General features: G+C 43.1%; 1 pseudogene; it reads right to left on the bottom strand.

The window, feature by feature from the left end:
* LOC115131068 (ribonuclease 3-like) overlaps positions 1-20301 on the bottom strand; it is a 166132-nt pseudogene that overhangs the window by 58676 nt on the left and 87155 nt on the right.

Below are 20301 nucleotides of genomic sequence, written 5' to 3'. Positions count from 1 at the left end.
CCTTTGGTAGTGGAACATTCTTGATACACACTGGCAAATGTTGAGCCTGAAAAACCCAGTAGCATTGCAGTTCTTGACACAAACCGGTTTGCCTGGCACCTACGACCTTACCCCGTTCAAAGGCAATTCAATATTTTGTCCCGCCCATTCACCCTCTGAATGGCACACATACACAATCCATTGTCTCAACTGTCTCAAGGTTTAAAAATCTTTCTTAAACCTGTGTCCGCCCTTTCATCTACACTGATTGAAGTGGATTTAACGAGTGACATTAAGGAATCATAGCTTTCACCTGGATTCATCTAGTCAGTCTGTCATGGAAAAAGCAGGTGTTCTTAATGTTTTGTATACTCAGTGTTGAGTATATGTATATATTTTTTATGTTCTCTCTAAATAACCTTTGTTGCATAATTAAGATGTCCATACACTGCATTTCAAATAATCGGGAATAATCTAATTAATTCAGGGCTTCAGGGCTAAATATAAGTTTTCAATCATAAGACCCACTAAACTTTATTATTTCATCAAAATAGTTGAAGCTGCTTTTTTTGTGCAATAATCAGCGATCTGGCTTTCATGTCGGTCTATGAAAATGCCCTTGTTACACATTTATCTAGAACCATGTACAATGCACATCAACGAACAAATCACCAACTTCTGATAACAAGCAATATAGAAAATGAACACAGGTTTCATAAACATCTCTCAAGCACAAGCCCACCTGCTAGTGAGTAGCTAGGTAATCTTTATATTTAAAGTCTAGCCAAATTGGATTTAATTTCTTGCTAACAAGGTAGAACAGTTCACGTTCAGATGATGAAGTCAAGTGGCCTACCTGGATAAGAAAATGCTTATTTCTCAGAATGAGAATGAGTTGCCAATTGTTAATATGCATATGTGACATTACGGTCTCGTCGCGTGCAACAGAAACTGCAATGCCACGCGACAGAAACAGAGCATTCATTTTTAACAATCATGCTAATTGATACTCCTGTCTTAGTAGGGTCTCCTCTGTTCTAAATTTTGGGAGTTGAGATATAAAAAGGGCATTTTACTCTATTACAGTAAAATAACGTCTCAATGTGTTTTGGTGTCCATATGACTGATTGTTTTGGACCCCAAATGCAAATAGCGATTTGCAATTGTTTGTTGTCAGAGAGGAAGATGAATGCCCAAGCCTTAATGGTGAAAATCTGCTGATGTGCCCTTGAGTAAGGCACTTAAGCCTAATTGCTCATGTAATTGTCTCTTGATAAGAGAGTCCACTAAATGACAAATGTAATATAATCTTTCGTCTTTGTTATCTTTTGTCTTTGTTGGCAGGGAGAGGGGCTAAATGTCTGTTTGCAAGTGGGAAGGTGCACAGTCAACACAACATAGAAGGAGCGAATGAGACCAAAAAGACAAACACACACACACACACAAAAACGTTGATTCCTGCAATAGAGGCATTTGGAACATCGCAATCAAATTAATTTGATGTAATGTCCAACCCTAACACACACACACACACTGTCACACACACCTGATTAAAATGGAAACATGGGCTGCAGAGGGCCGCTCTACCAGCCACATATTGTCACGTTCTGACCTTAGTTCCTTTGTTTTGTCTTTGTTTTAGTATGGTCAGGGCGTGAGTTGGGTGGGCAGTCTATGTGTGTTTTTCTATGTTGGGGTTTTGAGTTCGGCCTGGTGGTTCTCAATCAGAGGCAGCTGTCAATCGTTGTCCCTTATTGAGAATCATACTTAGGTAGCCTGGGTTTCACTTTTGGTTTGTGGGTGTTTGTTTCCGTGTGAGTGTTTGGGCCACATGGTACTGTTTCGGTTTTCATTTTGTTCACATTGTTTATTGTTTTGTATTTCAGTGTTCAGACGCTGCGCTTTGTCCCGATCCCTCTTCCACCCCTGAATGCCGTTACAGAAACACCCACCAAGAAAGAACCAAGGAGCGTGGTAACAGGCAGCAGCAGCAGGAGAGGCAGCGATACCTGGAGAGATGGACTTGGGAGGAGATATTAGACGGCAAGGGACCCTGGGCACAGCCGGGTGAATATCGCCGCCCCAAGGCAGAACTGGAGGCAGCGAAACCCGAGAGGCGGCATTATGAGGAGCTAGCTCGGCAGCGCGGCTGGACGCCCGAGAGGCAGCCCCAAACATTTCTTGGGGGGGGGCACACGGGGAGTGTGGCGAGTTCAGGTAGGAGACCTGCGCCAACTTCCCATGCTTACCGGAGAGTAAGAGGGACCGGGCAGGCACCGTGTTATGCGGTGGAGCTCACGGTGTCCCCGGTGCGGGTGCATAGCCCGGTGCTGTACATTCCAGCTCCTCGTATCGGCCGGACTAGAGTGGGCATCGAGCCAGGTGACATGAAGCCGGCTCTACGCATCTGGTCTCCAGTGAGTCTCCTCAGGCTGGCGTACATGGCACCAGCCTTACGCATGGTGTCCCCGGTTAGCCAGCACAGCCCAGAGTCTCCCGTCTGTCCTGAGCCGCCAGAGTCTCCCGTCTGTCCTGAGCCGCCAGAGTCTCCCGTCTGTCCTGAGCCGCCAGAGTCTCCCGTCTGTCCTGAGCCGCCAGAGTCTCCCGTCTGTCCTGAGCCGCCTGTCTGTTTTGAGCCGCCAGAGCTGCGTGTAATTGCAAGGGACAAATCATCAATACTACCATTATGTACAGGTGAATCACTGCAATTTGCTAGGTTGGCGCAGGATCATTCTCTTCTTGAGTCCCTCCCTCCCAATCCTCCATCCCTCACTCCATTTCTCTCTCTCCCTCCCTCTCTGTCTCTCCATATTTCTCTCTGTGTCACTCTCCATCGCTCTCTGTCTGTCTCTCTCCATCCCTCTATCTTCCCGTCTCTCTTAAAAATGAAATGCCATGCAAACGCACAACTATTTGAATCACAATGATGACTTTTTCTCATAATGAGAGTATAAATGAAAACAGGCTGCTGAATAACCAGTAACATATTGAAGAAGTCAGAGGCTTCAATCAGTGCTGCTCTCTCTAACCCTCTGAGAGAATCAATCTTCCACAACCCACTCAGACCAAGGCTCAGCACAGCCCTGGCACTGCATGGTAGCGTTGTCACGATACCAGAATTTTGACTTTGATACCAATACCAGGTTTAGTATCATGATACAGGAAAAATCTGGTGGGAAGTGAGTTGGCAACCGGAGGGTTGCTGGTATCACATTGTAGATGCCAGTGCCTGCTGTTGTATAAGGAACTTGCACAAAAACTGCTGGCTGGCTACTGCTAGCAAGCCCAGAAAAACACGAAGCAGTCTAAATACAGTGGCAAGAAAATGTATGTGTGTCACGCCCTGACCTTAGACAGCCTTTTTATTTCTCTATTTGGTTAGGTCAGGGTGTGATTAGGGTGGGCATTCTAGGGTTTTCAGTTTCTATGTTGGTGTGTTTGATTCCCAGCTGTCTATCGTTGTCTCTTATTGGGAATCAGATATAAGTTTGTCAGTTTCCTTTTGGGTTTTGTGGGATCTTGTCTATGTTTGTTGCTTTATTGCATGACTAGCTTTACGTTCGGTTTGTGTTCATTGTGTTTTCCCGGTGTTACGTTTTCAAATAAAGAGAGAATGTATGCCTACCATGCTGCACCTTGGTCCGGTCATTTATCATCCGACGACGAGTGTAACAGATGATCCCACCACCGACGGACCAAGCACCGTGCCCCAGAGTGGAGGACATCATGGACATGGGAGGAGGTAATGGCAGGGCATGAGAGCCTGCCGTGGATACAGGTGGAAGCAGCGAGGGAGGAACAGCGATGAGACCAAGAGTCACGGCAACGACGGAAGCCCGAGAGGAAGCCCCAAAATGTTTGTTTTTTTGGGCGGGGGGTTCATCACAAAGGGTGATTGGCGGAGTCAGGGTGTAGACCTGAGCCAACTCCCCGCGCATACCGTGGGGAGCGAGTGACCGGTCAGGCACCGTGTTATGCTGTGATACTCACTGTGTCTCCAGTGAGCATTCACAGGCCAGTGCGCTCTGTGCCAGCGCCCCGCATTTGCCGGGCGGAAGAGGGCATTCAGTCAGAATGGGTTGTGCCAGCTCTACGCCCGAGACTTCCAGTGCGCCTCCACGGCCCAGTGTATCCGGTGCCTGCTCCTCACACCAAGCTTCCAGTGCATCTCCCCAGTCCGGTGAGACCTGTTCCGGTTCCACCTACCAGGCCTCCTGTGTGTCTCCTCAGTCCGGTAAGCCCTGTGGCAGCTCCACGCACCAGGCTGCCAGTACGTTTCCTCAGTCCGGTGAGACCTGTTCCTGCACCACGTACGAAGCCTCCAGTGATGATCCATGGCACGAAGCCTCCAGTGATGATCCATCGCCTGGAGCCTGTAGTGATGATCCATGGCACGAAGCCTCCAGTGATAATCCATGGCCCGGAGCCTCCAGTGATGATCCATGGTCCGGAGCCTGTAGTGATAATCCATGACACGAAGCCTCCAGTGATGATCCATGGCCCGGAGCCTGAAGTGACGATCCATGGCACTGAGCCTGTAGCGATGGTCCCCGTTTCGGAGCCTCCAGCGACGGTCCCCAGTCCAAGAGTTTCCAGCAGCGGGCCGCAGTCCAGAGCCTCCTGCGGCGGTCGCCCGTGTCTAGAGCCTCCCGCGATGAGCCAAGGTCCAGAGTCTCAGGCGACGGTCCGAGCCGCCACCGAGGATAAATGCCCACCCGGACCCTCCCCTGTAGAGTCAGGTACTGTCACGCCCTGACCTTAGAGAACCTTTTTATTTCTCTATTTGGTTAGGTCAGGGTGTGATTAGGGTGGGCATTCTAGGTTTTCTGTTTCTATGTTGGTGTGTTTGATTCCCAATCGGATGCAGCTGTCTATTGTTGTCTCTGATTGGTAATCAGATATAAGTTGTCAGTTTCCTTTTGGGTTTTGTGGGATCTTGTCTTTGTTTGTTGCTTTACGTTTGGTTTGTATTCATTGTTTTTTCCCGGTGTTACGTTTTCAAATGAAGAGAGAATGTACGCCTACTACACTGCACCTTGGTCCGGTCATTTATCATACAACGACGAGCGTAACAATGTGAACCCTTTGGAATTGCCCGGATTTCTGCATCAATTGGTCATCAAATTTGATCTGATCTTCAGCTAAGTCACAATAATAGGCAAACATAGTGTGCTTAAACTAATAACAAAGTATTGTATTTTTGTCTGCATTGATTACATAATTTCAACATTCACAGTGCAGGTTGGAAAACGTATGTGACCCCCTAGGCTAATGACTTCTCCAAAAGCTAATTGGAGTCAGGAGTCAGCTAACCTGGAGTCCAATCAATGACACGAGTGTGGAGATGTTGGTTAGAGCTGCCTTGCCCGATAAAAAAACTCACAAAATTTGAATTGGCTATTCACAATTGCCTTGATGCGAACCATGCTTCGAACAAAAGAGATCTCAGAAGAGCTGAGATTAAGAATGGTTGACTTGTTTAAAGCTGGAAAGTGTTACAAAGTATTTCTAAAACCCTTGATGTTCATCAGTCCATGGTAAGACAATTGCCTATAAATTGAGAATGTTCAGCACTGTTGCTACTCTCCCTAGGCGTGGCCATCGTGCAAAGATGACTGGAAAAGCACAGAGCAGAATGCTCAATGAGGTTAAAAAGAATCATAGAGTGTCTGTTAAAGACTTACAACAATTTCTGGAACATGCTAACATCCCTGTTGACGAGTCTACAATACGTAAACACTAAACAAGAATGGTGTTCATGGGAGGAAACCACGGAAGAAGCCACTGTTGTCCCAATTCTTTTTTGCTGCATGTCTGAAGTTTGCAAAAGTGTACCTGGACATTCCACAGTGCTACTGGAATTTTCCACAGTGCTAATTTTTTTAATTTATTCTTTACAATGGTGGGAGGGTGCCAAGATGGAGTCACAGTGACTTCAACACAGCGTGCCCCATCAGTCATCTATTGTATAATACATTAGCCGGCACTCATCATCTGCTCTGTAAGCAAAGTAATTCAATAGTTTGCATTTGGAGCCAGATTTACAACAAACTGTGGGTGTGGAAGTACGATGTTTTCATTAGAAGAAGCCTTGCAGAACTTGTAGACTCGCACAGGAATGCAGCGCTATAGATGAAAGGAGAAACTAGTGATCAAACATGAGTTACTAAGTAACCCATCTTTGGTTGAGCGTGCATGACTCGCACTGCTCCCTCCGACAGTCAAACAGACAGTTCATGAAAGTAACTGAAAGTAATATAACGCGTTACTTTCCAAGCAAAGTAATATCGTAAAGTAGCAGGTTACTCTAGTTAAATGCAATGAGTAATATGTACACTACTTTTTAATAAACTAATCCCAACACTGGTGCTGTGTCAGCTGAATGTGCAAGAGGCCTGGCTAGCTTTAATTCTGCCCCCTTCAGAAGATTCAAACAAATTACTAGACAGACTTGATCAGCTCAATCCATATATGATGTGAAACACATTTGAGTAACAAAAATGTGAGTACCGAACCATTTTTCATGATCTAGTATTGAAAAAGCAAAACATTTTTTTAACGTACTGTGCAACACTACTGCATGGTGTGAACGTACACACAAGCACAAGGACAGACAGACAGACACACAACATGGCTCCTCTCAATCATGCTGGCTGGGACCTCCTGGGATTACTGGACATCCATGATTGGGACATAATGGTGTGCTCTCTCCCTCTCTATCCTCTCTCCTTCTTTATCTCTCGTACCATTCTCTCCCACCATGTCTCTCCGTCTCTACTCTTCTCTCCTCTCTCTCATTGAGGACCCTGACAAATTAGTATAAAGTGAATGGCTGTCAATCTATCAAACCACAGTCTTGAGCCAGTTCAAATCAATAACACCATAGAACTGCAGATTAATAACAATCAATAGGAGAACATACTGTACATGGTCAGTATAGGGATTAAGGCTCCTTTTAACCAGAATGGTGATAAATAACCCTTAAACTTGGCTAAAGATTGAGCAAAATGTTTTCTGGTATTTGCATTTGGATATGAACTGGGATGAAGCATTAGGACAAAGCATGAGTAGAATTTCTATTGGACCTTGCATACAATTGGACAATAATGCAATATTCATTGTCTTTTTCATTGATTAAATACGTATGGTTGTGTTGTGTATAGGCCACATCTCTCCATCTATTTGTGAGTCTTTTTATACAATGCATTCGGAAAGTATTCAGATCCCTTGACTTTTTCCACATTTTGTTACGTTACAGCCTTATTCCAAAATGTATTTGTTTTTCCCCTCATCAATCTACACACAATACACCATAATGAAAAAACAACAACTTTTAGATTTTGTGCAATTTTTGAAATGTCACATTTACACACGTATTCAGACCCTTTACACAGTATTGTTGTTGAAGCACCTTTGGCAGCGATAACAGCCTCAAGTCCTCTTGGGTATGACGCTATTGTACAAGCTTGGCCCACTTATATTATGGGAGTTTCTCCCATTCTTCTCTGCAGATCCTCTCAAGCTCTGTCAGATTGGATGGGGAGCGTTGCTGCACAGCTATTTTCAAATGAAATATTATTGGTCACATACACATATTTAGCAGATGTTATGTGTTGTGAAATGCTTGTTTTCAGGTCTCTCCGGAGATGTTCGATCAGGTTCAAGTCTGGGCTCTGGCACTCAAGGACATTAGGAGACTTGTCCCAAAGCCACACCTGCATTGACTTGGCTGTGTGCTTAGGGTCATTGTCCTGTTGGAAGATCAACTTTTGCCCCAATCTGATGTAATGAGCGCTCTGGAGCATGTTTACATTAAGGATCTCTGTACTTTGTCCGTTCATCTTTCGCTCCAGACTAGTCTCCCAGTCCCTGCTAATGAAAAACATCCCTACAGCATGATGCTGCCACCATCATGCTTCACCGTAGGGATGGTGCCAGGTGTCTTCCAGACGTGGCACTCAGGTCAAATAATTCAATCTTGGTTACATCGCACCAGATAATCTTTTTTTCTCATGGTCTGAGAGTCCTTTAGGTGCCCTTTGGCAAACTCCAAGTGGGCAGTAATGTGTCCTGTACTGAGGAGTGGCTTCGGTCTGGCCACTCTACCACAAATGCCTGATTGGTGGAGTGCTGCAGAGACGGTTATCGTTCTGGAAGGTTCTCCCATCCCACAGAGGAACACCTCCCTGACCAAGACCCTTCGCCCCTGATTGCTCTGTTTGGCCAGCTCTAGGAAAAGTCTTGGTGGTTCCAAACGACAGAGGCCACTGTGTTCTTGGGGACCTTCAATGCTGTAGACATTTTTGGGTACCCTTCCCCAGATCTGTGCCTCAACACAATCCTGTCTCTGAGCTTTACGGACAATGATTTTGAACTTGTGGCTTGTTTTTTGTTCTGACAATCACTGTCAACTGTGGGATCTTGTGTTTACAGATGTGTGCATTTCCAAAACATGTCTAATCAATTGAATAACCACATTAATGTAAATCAGGCATTTCAGTTTTTAATTTGTAAAATACATGTGCAAACATTTATAAAAACCTGTTTTCACTTTGTCATAATGGGGTATTGTGTGTAGATTAATGAGGAAAAACGTATTTTAATACATTTTAGAATAAGGCTGTAATGTAACAAAAGTCAGAGGAGGAAAAAGTACCCAACTGTCATACTAGTAAAAGTAAAGATACATTAATAGAAAATGACACAATTAAAAGTAAAAGTCACCCAGTAAAATTGTACTTGAGTAAAAGTAAAAAAGTATTTGGTTTAAAAGTATCAAAAGTAAAAGTATAAATAATTTGAAATTCATTATATCATGAAACTCAGATGGCACCATTACATTTAAAAAAATTTTTTTTTTACGGAAAGCCATGGGCACACTCCAACATTCAGACATAATTTACAAATAAAGTGTATGTGTTTAGTGAGTCCACCAGATCAGAGGCAGTAGGGATGACCAGGGATGTTTGGTTGATAAGTGAGTGAATTGGACTATTTTCCTGTCCTGCTAAGCATTCAAAATGTAACGAGTATTGGGTTTGTAAGTAGGAATTGGAAAATGTAAGTAGTACAAAGTATAATATTTTCTTGAGGAATGTAGTGAAGTAAAAGCAGTCCAAAATATAAAGAGTAAATTACAGATTCACCCAAAAAACTATTTGGCTAGTACTTCAAGTATTTTTACCAAACTACTTTACACCACTGACAAAAGTCAAGGGGTCTGACAACCTTTCTAATGTACTGTATGTGGTGTTTTTCAGAGCTCCTACTAAAGCAAAGAAAAACAACAAACGAAAGCTCTCTCACACACACTCACACACGACTCCCTCAAATAGAAGAAACAAAGCAAACCAACATATTCAACAAACACAAAGTCAGACAAGGGAACATTTTGAAAGTACTGTTGGTACATTCGATGAAAACATGTAAAAAACGTAAGTGAAATATAAATATAGTATGAGAGAAAAAACATTGAGGGAGAGGGATGGAGGGGAGTGCGCTTAAATACAATTAGACGTGACTAGATACAGTTGAAGTCAGACGTTTACATACACTTAGGTTGGTGTCACTAAAACTCGTTTTTCAACCACTCCACACATTTCTTGATAACAAACTATAGTTTTGGCAAGTCGGTTAGGACATCTACTTTGTGCATGACAAGTATTTTTCAAACAATTGTTTACAGATTATTTATCTTAAAACTCACCGTATCACAATTCCAGTGGGTCAGAAATTTACATACACTAAGTTGACTGTGCCTTTAAACAGCTTGGAAAATTCCAGAAAATGACGTCATGTCTTTAGAAGCTTCTGATAGGCTAATTGACATAATTTGAGACAATTGGTGGTGTACCTGTGGATGTATTTCAAAGCCTACCTTCAAACTCAGGACCTCTTTGCTTGACATCATGGGAAAATCCAAAAAAAATCTAGACCTCCACAAGCCTGGTACATCCTTGGGAGCAATTTCCAAATGCCTGAAGGTACCACATTCATCTGTACAAACAATAGTACGCAAGTATAAACAGCATGGGACCACGCAGCCGTCATACCGCTCAGGAAGGAGTTATGTTCTGTCTCCTAGAGATGAATGTACTTTGGTGTGAAAAGTGCAGATCAATCCCAGAACAACAGCAAAGGATCTTGTGAAGATGCTGGACGAAGCAGGTACATTACAAAGCCCTGACCTCAATCCTATAGAAAATTTAAGGGCAGAACTGAAAAAGCATACGCAAGCAAGGAGGCCTACAACCTGACTCAGTTACACCAGCTCTGTCAGGAGGAATGGGCCAAAATTCACCCAACTTATTGTGGGAAGCTTGTGGAAGGCTACCAAAAAATGTTTTGACCCGAGTTAATGCAATGCTACCAAATACTAATTGAGTGTATGTAAACTTCTGACCCACTGGGAATGTGGTGAAAGAAATAAAAGCTGAAATAAATGATTCTCTTCTTTTATTCTGACATTTCACATTCTTAAAATAAGACCCCTCGCCTACCCCTCGCTAGGCTCGGCACGGTTAGCTGGCTGAGGTAGTGGAGTGGGGCTGTCAGAACCAGCTCCTACCTGTGTGAGTGTGTGTTCAGCATTGGACTGCTTGCACTGTGTAAGCCTAGCACACTCTACTGGTAGCCCATGTCCAGAAACCAAGTACAACAGGCTAAAAGAGTGGTTGTGCAAATCTAACAGGAACAAATACACAATCACAATACACGAGTGATATTGTATGAATTGATTTCACAGGGATGTTTTAATGTGCTCAAGCCTCATGGCCTATGTATTCCATTCAAGGGAATCAATTTGATCATTGCCCATAGGTTTTCACCCATTTACAGTGGACACCAAAATTGACATTTGTGAACATTGAATTGAATATAAAATCTAGAATTGTTTTACTGAGGGGTTAGATTTGAATGTTTTTTTCAGATACCACTCTATTTAGTTTTTTCCTCTTTCTCCACACTGTTATTAAAAACCCAGCATCGTTCCATTCAGTGTGGCCGTGGACTTTGATGGGGTGAGGGCTGTCTGTTGCTGCTGTACAAAACCAACAAAAAGTTAGACAGTCACATAGCGCTGTGGCGACCACGTTTATTGTCATGGCAACCCCTGGAACGTTTTCATAGGATGGACGGGGACGGGGTGGATTGATAATAAGCAGTAGTGGATTAGTATATTGGGAGTGAGTGCAATCGTCATTATGGAGATTACTGCTCAGATAACCTTTTTTCTAAGAATGGAGCAGAATGCATCGTCTCAACAATATCCAATATAGTACAATCGCGCAGACACTCACACACTGTGGAGGCTGTCTAGAGAGGCCCTTCCTTCACCTGGAAGATGGCATAATAACCTTAAGCTATTTCTATAACAAACTAACATCATTAAGACATTCACATCTACATATTTCACAGGCTCCCTATGGAGAGTTGATATGTTAGATTTTCCTGTATTGAATTACAGTACAGTCATTTAGAAACTAGTGGAAGGCAAGGTGTTGTGTAAAAAAAACTGTCACGTTTAACTGTCTCTGTGTGTAACAGACATGAATGTTAAACCAATTAGGGATTCATTTTAAACCCACTAGGGACATTGTCTGAGTCCCAAATTGTACCATACGCCCTATGTAATGTGCTAGTTTTGATCAGAGTCAACAGGGCTCTGGTCAATAGTAGCACACTTTATAGGGAATAGGGTGCCATTTGAGAAGCAACCATTTTGATTTAGTCTGTCATAAACAACTGGTACGGGACTGAAGTTCTCTGACCATAATAACACACTATGGAACTGACAGCAGAGAAACAGAGGGATAGGGAGAGAAAGAGGGATGGAATGAGAGAGATAGAGCGGGAGATAAATAAAAGAGAGAGAAACAGACGGTGAGTGGTGAGGAAGTGACAGTGTATAGGCCCATGAGCATCCATGTGTGAATGTAACACCACTCTGAACAGAGACATCCCTCAGTGGGCAGAGAACATAGAGAGAAATAGAGAGGCCTTCAGCTTGACACATCCCAAATGGCACACCATTCCATACATAGTCCATTACTTTTGCCCAGAACCGTATATGTTTCCCTTAAAATTAGTGCACTACATAGGCAATAGGGTGCCATTTGCAACACAGCCCTTTTATAACTTTGGTAATGTGGTGTGTAAAGACAAATTGGGAGTGTTAAGTTATAGACAGAGTTTTCTGTAACTGGTATGGCTGACAACATGTAAATCTTCATCTTATTGTTCCATCATGGGGAGAATTCAGCTGGTGGTGATAGTGATATTTTAAACTCCAACACATTTAAATTATCCTTCATTATATCCCTCCCACATTCCCTCGTTACTCACTTCTACACCCTCTCGCTTCCTCCCACATACACTAATTAATACACCCACTCCTACACACCTTACCCCCCTCCCTCCATCCCATTTCCAATTCTCCCTCACTTATTTGTAAACCCACTCCCTACTACACCTCCTCCGACCCACCCTCCCTCTCTCAGAAATCTTTCCCTGTCCTCATCTCCCGACACCAGTGAAACCAACACCTGTGTCATCATTTAGATAATGACTATAGAGAGAGAAACAGTGTGTGTCGTTAGACTATTGCTATAAGAGAGAGAAACAGAGCGCGCAGCAGGCAGTCTTGTTGCTATAGCCAAGGGATGTTTATCTGCTTGGCTCCGCACTGTTTGTTTCTATTGTCTACGAATCTAGGAGAGGGTGTGTGTGTGTGTGTTTATGCTTTCTGTGCATTTTTGACTCCGAATTCCTTTCTTTGGCTTTAGCAGTCGAGCCGCCTCCCTTTCTTTGCTTGGTTGTTTGCTAAATCTTCTGTAACATTTGTTGTTTTAGGTGGAAACTTTTGATAACGCACCTTATTATATATTTTTTTTACCTCTTTCTCCCCAATTTCGCAACTCCCGTACAGACTCAGGAGAGGCGAAGGTCGAGAGCCTTGCATCCTCCGAAACACAACCAAACCAAGCTGCATGTCAGCGTGTACTGCGCCCGGCCTGTCACCGGAGTCGCTATTGCGCAATGGGACAAGGACATCCCTGCTGGTCAAACCCTCCCCTAACCCAGACAGAGCCTGGACTCGAACCCAGAATCTCTAGTGGCACAGCAAGCACTGTGATGCATTGCCTTAGTCCACTGCGCCACTCGGGATGCCCTTGCACCTTATTTTTTTATCACCCAGAGTTACTGCCTTAATCCACAACCATTCAGCAAATCCGGGTGCATCTATTGTATCTATTTACTGTAGCTGAAACCCTCACAACAGGCTGCGTACAAAGGCATTCCACTCCCTGCATCCCAAATGAAACCCTATTCCATACATAATGTACTACTTTTACCAGGGCCCTTAGGGCCATATAGGGAGCAAAGCGGTCTGAGCCAAAGGGCTAACAAAATCGGCAGCACGCATCTCTCTCTGTGTAGAAACACAGACTCCCGCATCACACACACACCCCTGCATCACACACACACACGCACACACACACACACACACACACACACACACACACACACACACACACACACACACACACACACACACACACACACACACACACACAAATACAAACAAAAACACAAAAACACACACACACAAAAACAGAGTCTCCGTTAGCCAGCTTTGGGCCGATAAAACGATTGCAAAGCTGATAAATACAATTGGCACCGTCCAATTGTCCAGTAGAAGAAATGTTATCCCATTGCAAAATAATGGATTTTAGCCTACTCGTTGATTGAAATAGCTGTCAATGTAGTGCGAGAACCGCTGATACAGCTGTTTGTTGCTGTTGGAATGAAACATGTGCTTTAATAAGCACAATCATCGCACAACAATTCTAAAGGCAATCGCATGTAAAAAAAAAACAACAACAAAAAAACAACTAATGGCCATGACTGAAAAGAGCTACTACTTTTATTTCTCAACTGGTAATTGAAGCATGCTTCCCATTCAAGTGCATAGGCAACTAGGCAGACTTCAGCGCATCACACACCACTTTGCTATCAGCTCGAGGCAGTATGCATTTTGAAAACATATACTTCATTGTTTGAAACCTGAACATGAAGCGTGTCACTCCATGGCGGCAGGTAGCCTAGTGGTTCGAGCGTTGGGCCAGTCACCAAAAGGTTGCTGGATTGAATCCCCAAGTTGACAAGGTCAAAATCTGTCGTTCTGCCCCTGAGCAAGGCAGTTAACCCACTGGGCGCTGAAGATATGGATGTCGATTAAGGCAGCCCAGCGGAAAACACATTTCAGTTGAATACATTCAGTTGGACAACTTACTAGGTATCCCCCTTTCCCCTTACTTCAAAGTTGCCTTGCAAATATCCAACCGACTTAATATTGTTTGATAAAGACTTCCATATGACATTGAAACCAGTAGCGTTTTTCTCTCATGTTCTATTTGTTTTCAAATCAACTTTCTTTCATTCTCCAGTAGCCAAAGGCACAATCCTAGTCATATTAGCAACCCATGCTAGCCTATTTAGATTGGATTTTTATGTAACAGGAGATTTGGTGTTTTCCTGCTAATTGAATGGAACGGCCAGTTGCGCGTAGCCTACTGCCTTGTGGGCATTGCTGAACAACTAATAGTTATCAACATCTGATCTGTTGCATGCCTCATTGCTTTTTAATTTTTTGGGGATGTCGCCTAGGCTTAGTGGTTGTATGAATTTGTGATCTATGATTCTGTTTTTTAAAAGAAGCTAATAATCGTCTGTGGCCAAATTATGTTTTCTGGTATTGTAGCCTATTTTGAATGGTTTTCATTTTTTTCTGTATAGACAGGGGTAATCTAATTAGGCTATACAATTTTGGGAATTTAATTCTATTTACTTTAGGGAAAGTTTGCCCTAGCCTTGTGGGCGTGCCACCTATTTATTCCATCTTCAAATTGCTCCTTGAAATTCAGTAAGAATGATGCACACCATTGCATCTGAATTGCATGTTCTGTTAAAACAGAACTCCCATAAACTAAATGTGATTTCTGTCATTCTGAGAACTGTGGTAGACTCCCTAATCTGGTTACGCAACCAATGAATATGTGTCCAACCAATTAAAATGTGTCCAACCAATGACTATGTTTCCCAACCAATGAATATGTGTCCAAATTAAAATGCTGCCGGTCAAATGTCCAGCTCCACGTTTTCCTGATGGAAACCCTGACACGCACACACTCTGTAAAAACACAGACCCTGCATCACACACTAACTCAATAGACTGTCGTTGAGCTGCATGGCCAGAGGGAAGTCATAGACAGAACCAAGGACGTTGAATCAATCCACACTACGAAAGTAGAATGAGTGAACACACACACACACACACACACGTGTCAACACACACATTGTACAAACGTCTTTCACACACAAGGGGGAGGAAGTAGGAACACTGCATTAGACAGTATTAGTAATTTAGTGATTAAGTGATTGTACCTCTCCATTGAAAAGCAGCCTCCCAAACAGCTGCTGTGGTTCCTCTACACCGCCCTCCAAATCAAATCAAATAAACTAAAAGAGAGACAGAATAAAGGGAGGGAAAAAATAGAGAAGGTAGGATGAGATTAATGAAAAACATAGAATACTCAGATAGGGAAAATATATGTTTGGTTTAGGAACGTTGTTGGCTAGGCATACAAACACTCCTCGGGAGGGATGACAAATCACGTGTGCTTTTTAATACAACATTTCCTTAGTTCAAAGTTGAGCAATCACTGTTTGATAACCACTTTCCAGATGGAAACGTTGACATTAATTGAACTCTGCAGAATTTGTTATTAATTGCTTTATTAAAAGTTTTTTTTTTTTTTTTTTTTGCATAGCTTTTCATGTTAAAATGACCACTGGATGTATGTGTGTCCCACTTCTGTGCGTGAGTGCGCGTCAGCCCCCTCTGTCACAGAGTGTAGTAGGAGGCAAGGAGAAATGGCATGGCTTCATCACCAAAGTGACAGGAGATGAAACTAACCAAGGTCACATAAACAACATGACTTAGATGTGCTGTGCAAACACCTCTCATATGAACGCCGAACACACAAATGCGCATGTACACACACACAATCACAACTCTCATACGAGCTGCACACACACACGGGGAGACAGTGTACAATGTTTTCAAATGTTCAAAAGATACACACTTGAGAGGAAACATACACATAAACAAGGAGACAAACAAAAAAAACAAATTGTTTTCTGTCACAGCACGCAGCAAGTGCATCTGCTGTGTTGTAATAATACCTCTCTCTCCCTCCATCTCTATATCCACCTCTCTCCTCTCTCTTTTATCCCCACATCTCATTCTCCTTCTTCATTGTTCTCTTTCTGTCTCTCCCTCTGTGTCTCTCTCTCCGGTGTACTGAAGGAGCTGCTTCGGCACACAAACCAGTGTTTGAGAACACCAATCATTTACTCTCGACAAAAGTTGTTCTTGTTCGTTGGGGCTTTTATTAACATTGATGTGTTGCAATCTTCTTCTGTTAACCTCTTAAGTCGACCCTCTACTTTTTTGAACATTCTGTTAAAAATCGCGCAACATTTCAGCGCCCTGCTACTCATGCCAGGAATATAGTATATGCATTTGCTTAGTCTGTGTGGATAGAAAACACTCAGACGTTTAAAAAACTGGTTAAATCACTGCTGTGGCTTTACCAGAACGGCATTTACATCGAAAAGCAAAGGAAAAACTGATCACTGAAAATGGGAAAATATATCCATGCGCTACTTGATCCCATTGATAAAGGTGAACCACAATTAATTGACTGAGGTTGCAGTACCTACAGCTTCCACACGGTGTCTAGAGTCTTGTCATTTCCCTTCGAGTTTTTTCTTGGTCAAACACATGCAGGACACCGTATCTCCTCCGGTCTAGGACCGGATATTTTCGTTGAGTTTCTAGCCGGACATTTTTCCAGACGGACAGCTAATGATCTTTACATCGCCTCCTGATGAATTTTATCGCTTATTAACGTTTACGAATACCTAAAGTTGCATTACAAACGTATTTCGAAGTGTTTTGTGAAAGTTTATCGTCGACTTTTTGAATTTTAAAAAATGACGTTACGTTTTGTAACGATTTTTTTTTCGTTTATCACACAGTCTACATATAACGATATCTAGGCTTTATATGGACCGATTTAATCGAAATAAAGACCCAAATAGTGTTTATGGGACATCTAGGAGTGCCAACAAAGAAGATGGTGAAAGGTAATGAATGTTTTCTATTTTATTGTGCGGTTTGTGTAACGCCGAAATGCTAATTATTTTGTTTACGTCCCCTGTGGGTCTTTTGGGGTGTTGCATGCTATCAGATAATAGCTTCTCATGCTTTCGCCGAAAAGCATTTTAAAAATCTGACTTGTTGCCTGGATTCACAACGAGTGTAGCTTTAATTCGATACCCTGCATGTGTATTTTAATGAACTTTTGAGTTTTAACTAATACTATTAGCATTTAGCGTAGCGCATTTGCATTTCCAGAGCTCTAGTTGGGACGCAAGCGTCCCGAGTAGAAGCAACAGGTTAAGTTGCCTACAACTTCGTCCCACATCACCTAAGAAAGGTTCATTCAATTTAGAAAAAGCAATAAAAACCTGGCATAATTGAAAATACGATTGTGCAGCGCTTCTTTGATGTGCGCAAATGAGCCCATTTGGAGATGGTTGTGATGTGTGGTTTTGCTCAAAGTGTCTTTATAAACGACATCAAACGCAGATATGTTAGATTCATCCTTCAGGAAAGGAAACAGCTTTCAGATGGCTAACAGGCTCATTGCCTCACACACACACACACAAACACACACACACACACACACACACACACACACACACACACACACACACACACACACACACACACACACACACACACACACACACACACACACACAAAGCATCTTATCTGTGATGAAACCCCTTCCAGCTGCCTCGGAGGTCGAGACCTCTAATCTTGCCATGACAGCGTGAGTGTTTCCGTGTGTGCGTGCCCACTAGACCCTCACTGCAAGGGGACCAAAGAGGGGGAGTGGTTCCTCTAAAGGACACCTTCCCACTCCTATATTTGTGCTGAGATTGGTGGTTTGACCATGATTCGACCACAACTTTGGAGATGCTCCTACACAGGATGGTTCTTAAACACGTTAAACGCCATGCATTTGATCCATTTGATCTATTCCAGAGCTGTACACCCGATTCAACTTTTCAACAAATCATCTAGCCCTTGGTTAGTGAGTCCGGTGTGGTAAGTCAGGGCTACAAGGAAACTGTGAAAAGTCCGGGGGTCCGCGAGGAGAGTTGAGATCCACCGCGTCTAAAGGACATCCTCCCACTTCCAGATTTGTGGTTTGACCACAGCTCTGGATGCTCCAACACAGCAGATGTTTCCTCTGAAGATTATAAGGCAGCTATGAGGAGAAACACACCCCTGGCTGCTTTCTCTCTCTACAGGTATATTTCTTATTGATATTGACTGTACAATACAATATAGGCTACATTTCAAGAGCTAAGGGCTTTTCCTGTGGTTTCGGTGATCCATCACTGATACTGACTCCCTCGAAGTTACAGAAAGTCGAAGTTATGGACGGAAGGTTGACTATTCAAAGAGTTTTGCCTCTTATTGCATTTCTCAAACTTTCCCAAGAATCGGGGAGTGGGAACCTCAAGGGGAAGGAAAAATGTATTAAAACATCTCAAAGTAACACCTTCGGTGTCAATCAAAGAGCCAGTAGATGAAAATTAAGATAATTTTAGAGAGGGATGGAAATAGACTCAGAGAGAGAGCGAGAGCTAGAGCTAGAGAGAGAGCACTTTGACAAGAATTCTGTCCGTGGAAAGATTACCCTGCAGCGGTCTGACCAATCGCACAACATGCAGTGATCATTAGATGGAGCCAGTCAAGTCAGGCCATCCATCGTCAAGCTAACCAGCCTGGCTGCTGCCTTCTACAACTTACACTACCTGCCACCCGAAACAGAGAGAGATACAGACATAAACACAGAGATAGAGACACAGAGAGAGAAACTTTTGTCAAAAGTAGTACACTATGTAGGAATTAGAATGTTATTTGGGATGCGGCCACAATCAGAGACCCAGGCAACAGATGCATATCATGTCCTCAGGAGCCGCCCCCGAGTCAGTAAGTAACCTTGACTTACGTCATGACCTGGCCAGAACAACCCATACAGCATCTGTACAGTTTCAGATTTATACCCAGGACGTTACTGAAGCCAGAACACATAGGTTTATTTTGCATAAAAAATGGCACCCTATTCCCTTTAAAGTGCACTACCTTTGACCAGGACCCATAGAGCTCTGTTCAAAAGCAATGCACTATAAAGGGAATTTGGTGCAATTTGTGATCCAGGTCAGGGCTATTCATGTCATTAACGACTATAATATGCCTGTTGTCTTTGTGTCAGATTTAGGGAAAGGCAGGTGCTACATTTACATTAGTAATTTAGCAGTGGCTCTTATCCAGAGCGCCTGTATAGGCAGACATGCTTCTGTGCTGCTGCACGCTACAGTTCTCTTTAGGGAAAAACATTGAAATACTGAGACGCCCTTCTGATAAACAGGGTCCAGAGCTCAAAATATCTGACAGTCACATTAATAACTTCAAATGAATTATTCAAAAAAGCTCAGGCTCTAATCCATCAAATAGAAATAAAGCAGTTTCCCCCTCTCTCCTCCTCTCTCTCTTTGCTCCGGCCCGGCAGCCCATCCAAACGACATGCAAAACTGTGCAGGCGCATTAATGACAAAATAAACGGAACAAGAAAATAAATGGAACTTTGTCGTCGACGCACCAAGACCGCTGATTGCATTCCCACATCAAACATCTTAACTATTCCAAACTAAAAGGGGTTGAGGGAAACAAAGGAGAGAGAGGGTGAGAGAAGAAAAAAAAGAAAAAAAGGGTGAGAGAAAAACAGTGAAAAAAACAGTGAGAGAGTGAGAGAGAGGAACCGAACAGAGATAACTATCCCTCCATTGCTACCATCCACAGCAATTAACAATGGAGCTGTGCTCGCTCAATAAATTCACCGTCTCTGCATTGTGCAAATCTGACATTCAGACGAGTGAAACATAATCCTTTTCTCTGCTCTCTTAATAGGAAGAGTGTTGAGATTGAAGAGCGTTGAGGCTGAACAGAGAGAGAGAGAGAGAGAGAGAGAGAGAGAGAGAGAGACAGACAGAGAGAGAGTGAGGGAGAGAAACTCATAATGATCCACCATCTGCATCCTGGCAGTGCCTGTTGGCTGCTGGCACACTATAATCCACAGATCAAATACACAAGGAAATTAGGGCCATAAAAGAGAACGT

This window comes from Oncorhynchus nerka, linkage group LG6 (assembly GCF_034236695.1).
Source record: "Oncorhynchus nerka isolate Pitt River linkage group LG6, Oner_Uvic_2.0, whole genome shotgun sequence".
Lineage (NCBI taxonomy): Eukaryota > Metazoa > Chordata > Actinopteri > Salmoniformes > Salmonidae > Oncorhynchus > Oncorhynchus nerka.
This window is presented reverse-complemented; position numbering and strand designations above follow the sequence as displayed.